The sequence below is a fragment of the Etheostoma spectabile genome, chromosome 1 (genome assembly GCF_008692095.1).
Source record: "Etheostoma spectabile isolate EspeVRDwgs_2016 chromosome 1, UIUC_Espe_1.0, whole genome shotgun sequence".
In the NCBI taxonomy this organism is placed as follows: Eukaryota; Metazoa; Chordata; class Actinopteri; order Perciformes; family Percidae; genus Etheostoma; species Etheostoma spectabile.
In genome coordinates this window covers 7,984,115-7,989,422 of record NC_045733.1, presented here as the reverse complement: position 1 = coordinate 7,989,422, position 5,308 = coordinate 7,984,115, and positions in this window count along the sequence as shown.

Here is a 5,308-nt window from a genome sequence, read left to right as displayed (position 1 = left end):
CTTTTGATAACTTTTTGTCAGCGTCCACCAAGTCTTTATCCAAGTGTTCGTGCAGATTGGACTCACGGCCCAGGAGGAGTTAGACAAAATTTCCCATATAGCAATAAAAAAAACAAAATAAAGTTACTAAATAGCCGATTCACTCAATATTTGGCATGGAAGCTCAAGCCCCTATGCGGACCAACTGCGTCTTGTTTGGTGCCAATCGGAATAAATGTTGGCCAGATACGCAACTTCCTCTAGAGTTCCATATGATACGCATGTTCCTTCAAATGTTAGTATATTAACTCATTACTTTTATTCAGGGTGCACGTCAGGGTGCACGTCAGGGGGCACGTCAGGGATTTTTCATAGGTCTGACATGTTTTGCAAGTTTTTGAGTTTTCCAGCATGTTAAGACCCTCAAAAATGAGATAGACGGTGCGGAATAATAATAATCCTTACAAAAACAATAGGTTCCTTGCACTTCAGTGCTCGGGCCCTAATAAAACAGCTGCCTGCTAAAACAGGAAGGGATGATCATGAGAATGCTGAGAGTGAACCTGAAAGATGATTAAAAAAAGTTCTGTAGAGTTGAGGGGAGCTAAAGTCAGGTTATAATATATGTGGGTTCATCACTACCAGAGACACCTAATCATTATAAATTGTAATTTCATCCATTGTTAATATAAACATATTGATTATAGCAGTTTTAACTTGTTAAAATTAACTATAGTGGGCCTTAAAGTTCAATCCACTGTCCTAAAATGAACCTTCTTAAAAGTGGGTAAGCTGTGCAGTTATCATGGTGATCCACCCTGGGTATGAGCAAGATCTAAATACCTAAAGTGAGATAATTAATACAGTAATCCCATTCTTTAAGACAGGCCTCTACTCAAAAACAAATAGCTAATTGTAATAACTGTAATAATATGCACTTTGCTATAAAACAAAATAAGGTTGCCAGTTGAGTTGTTAGAGGAGTTTCTTTTAATATCAGACCAGCAGTATTCTGGGTCTCTGTATGATTTGTCTCACTTCCAAACAGAATGTATACTCATGACAATGTGTGGAATTAATTGAGTTGCTTTCTGCAGCAGATATTGTTTTAGAAGGTTGTCTGTAAACTATTGCAAACGTGGTGGGGAGGATTGCTGGTAACTGGTGTGTGTCCACATCTAAAACAAAGCTCAATGGAGTCGTATTAGTCACACATGCAGGCATTGGTATACAGCAGCAATAGGCTTCTGCAGATATTCTCAGAAAAAGAAAGGAAGGCGAAAGCTGAGTGTTGGGCGAGTCATTCCTCGTGGCTGATGGTTACAGAGAAACACTTTAAAGCTTGGGATTTGTGACATGATGTCCAGTGCAGTCTTCCTAATCTGCTCTAATAGAATCCTGATTTCTTTCACTTAGAAATGAGAGTCACTGTGATTTAGTGCTCAGGCATCTTCTGGGGTTGTAGCCATCTCTGATAGGACAGAGAAATATCAGACCGGTCTATAACAAAAATAGTTACTGGGTGCTTTCTGAACTCTCTGCATTGTACATTTTAATGATATGAATCTGATTTTATTTCATATATACTTGACAACTTTAATTTTTATGACATTTTAACAAATTATTTAAAAGTTGAGACTTAGGAAGCCTGATGTAAGCAGACTTTGTATTAAACATTACAGTGATTTGAATAACATAAAACCTATTATAAACAGGTAATAATTTCTATGACTATGGTACTAGTGTATATTATAGTTTTGTATGCACAGATAAGCAATTAGTCATTTAATTAATGAATTAATCTGAGAAGCTCTTTTTTTTTTAGCAAAACATGTCAAATATTTGCTTGTTCCAGGTTCTCGAATGTGAGGATTGCATTTTCTTTCGGTCATATACAATATTAAACAATACATCTTTGAATTTTGTCCTGTTGTTTTGGAAATTACAAAACAATTTGAATATAGTACTTTGGGCTCTGGGAAATTTGATGGGCATCTGTGACTTTTTTTTTACACTTTATGGGGTGAAAAACAAGGAAAATAATTATTAGTTGCAGCCCTAATATGCATTTACATAGTTGACCCATAAGATTTTTTCTTTTCTTTTTAGATTTATTTGACAGAAGTTTGAAAACAAAATGCAAACGTTTAACAAGTCTGAATTTCTAAATTTCCAATCCCATTTGGCATTCATGCTTAACACAGCTATTACTCTTTGATATCTTAGCATCAACCCAAATAGTTGTGTTGTCTGTTTTGAATGCTGGATTGTGTATCACCATGCACTGATGTAAAAACAAAGTAATCTGCTGAGTTGTTTAGCGTTGTAATCACACATGACTAAACAAACCTGTGTTCCATTTTTTTGTTACATATATCTTTACTGCTTTCACTATTTTACGGTAGGAAGAGAGATTAATCAGTGTTTGAGATAGCTACTTAATTTTATATTTAAAAGGATGATGCCATTTTGCATTGAGGGCTTCTACATGTAAAGCAGGGTCCTTTCACAGGACCTTCAATGGTTTTGTGGTGTCATTGTGGACCATTACAGTAAAAAGACCATTAATGGCTTTCTATTAGTGACCTTGGATGAAAGAATCACAGACAATCTACATCTAAACTAATGTATTTTGTCCTCGCTAGGACAAATAATTTGGTTTAGAAACTGGCACCTCCCCAAATAGAGGCATCCGTTTATCACACACACATATTCAGTATATCCACATACACACTGCAATGTCAGTGAACAGTGAGAGGGCAGCAAATCACCCTCTGACACCAGAGGAATAGAGAGAGCCTAGTAACCTTGTAAAAGACAATCTCTGGGGCCACAAATTAAATGAAATGGCTAATAAAATTACTGGGCATACTGTCCACTTAATAAGAAACAGGCATGTCCCAACTTTAATGCTATTTACCCACCTGACTAAAGTATAACAATTTGTAGCGATTTGGCACCTATGTCCAGATTGAACTGGAAAATGACTTCCTAATCTGTTTAGGTATTTGGAGTAATTGGGTCTGGTGCCAGTGAGGGGGATTTCCTTGACTGTTGAAAGTCTCTGCTAGTAGTTCATTCCCAGCTCCTTGGTATAATTACTCTGACAGAGCTGTGGCCACAGGGCCTGTGAGCAGGGCTGCTTTTTAAACTGTAAATTATGAAGGATTAGCATTTATGAATTTTAAATCAGGACTGTGGTAGGAGACACTAAAGCTGCTTAGTGATTGCAAACGGCAGCGTCTAAGCAGGCGGCTCTACACCCTTCACTCTCCAAGCTGCTCAGTGCGTGCGTGCGTGCATGTGTAAGTGAGTGAGTGAATGAGTGAGTGAGTGAGTGAGTGAGTAAGTGAGTGTGTGTGTATGCATGCGTGCGTGCATGCGTGTGTGCGTGCTTTCGTGCGTGCATGCATGTTTGTGTGTGTGTGTGTGTGTGTGTGTGTGTGTGTGTGTTTGAAGGAAAGTGTGGGTGTGTGTTTGCCAACTCATGCGGGGTGCATCTCCCCTGTCACTTTTTCTCAGGCTGGGGTTCTTCTCCTCACTAGCGTGTCACAAACTGCAGAATATCCAATGGGTGATTATGTTAATGTGGGACTTGATCCATGTTAAATTATGCATAATGGATTGATGTGGCACAAAGTCATCAATTAGACGGATATCAGCACTAAAAAGTGTGACACAGCATAATATTCATTTTTTTCTGCTGTTTTTTTGGTTACAGAGAGGCAGTAAATAACAACTTCAGGACCTCACACACACACACTCACAACCTCTGATACAGAGTGTGTTTGGAAACCCAGTTTAGCTTTGTGTGCTTGTCCTTTTGTGTTTGTGCATATGAGTGTCCATCTGTCTGTGTCAGAGTTGACCTTGCTTTGTTTCGGATTTACAGTCATCATGCTCTTCAGTCAAGGGGTGAGTTCATGACTGGCATGTAGTGATATTCAGCTGTGGGACAGACACCACCAGAGTCTCATATCGCACCTCTAGGAGCTGTCTGCATCAGGGTCGCCAAGCCGTGACCTCAAGCCTGCAGTGTTAACTGGTTTAGCCAGGTGGCAATAGCAGGGGGTGGAGGATTTGGTAGGTTGAGCATCAACTAAACCCGTGAGCTGATGAAGCCCAGAGTATAGGACGATACCTTCTCTTCACCAGGCTTTCGCAAACACTTCTCCAAAAAACCCTAAAACATTCTTATCCTTTATAACAAAACACTGTGTGCACATGTTTCTCAGGTGTTTTACTCAACTATTTGTGTCAACACAATCCCCAGCCCCCAAAACAGCCCAGTAGAGCTCCTCTCCCCAATGGAAATGACAATTTTCTGGACATTTCAAAGGGCCTTTAAACTGTCTTAATTAAGTGTTAATTTAGATCTTCTTTCCTGTCCTAACAGCAGGAATTCTTTTTATATGATCATCAGTGGTCAATGGTTTCAAAGTACATTTAATCAAGCACTTTTTCTGCTACTCTATACTTCTACTCCACGAGAAGTATTGCTACAATACAAATACAGTTACTAGTAATTGTGCAGATTAAGAATTTACATTCAAAACTTATGATCAGTTTATAAAATATGATCTTTGTTATTTTAGTCCTTAATGTCTTTTTAAACTATAATCCAATGCTGTAAGTATATTCCAATCTTAGTTGATTATAAACTAAAATACATATTGCAATGATTTGCAGTCATTTACAATGGTTCTCTCGCTGTCTTGGGAATATATAGTTTTTAGCACTCAATCATGTATAAATATAATTTACATATTAAAACACCATCATCTTCAAAGATGTAATTGTTCTAAATGATGTCTGACAGGTTTCACAGCATCTGATAACATGTTACTGACACCTTGGAAATCTCAGTTGCTACATTCAAGCAGTCCTTTCTATCTTTACATCTATAGATATATAGTGGACTGTATTATTAAATCATTGTGTTTCAATGTGAGTTGTTCTGTGTATACCTTGAATTTAAAAAAAAAACTGAAAAATACAGAGCACCCTCCAACCACAAGGACACCTCACAGAGTATTTTATGAAATCTTTAGTCTTGGTTTTGCAGCTTTGCACCACTCTGAGGCATAAGTGGACACACATCTTATTGATTTTCTTTCAAGCCGGATTGCATTGATTGCTGCAAATATGGCAGACGAATCCAGCTGGTTGTGCGTCCATTGGGACAAAGTGGGGAGGCAGACAGGGAGCTGAGGCCGGGTGTGCCACAGCAGGAGGCCAGGCTTCATTACACCAACTAAGAGCCCACTGGCCTGACACAACCCCAATCCCGACCCCCGCACTCTCCATCCTCTACTTACCCCCAAATTAA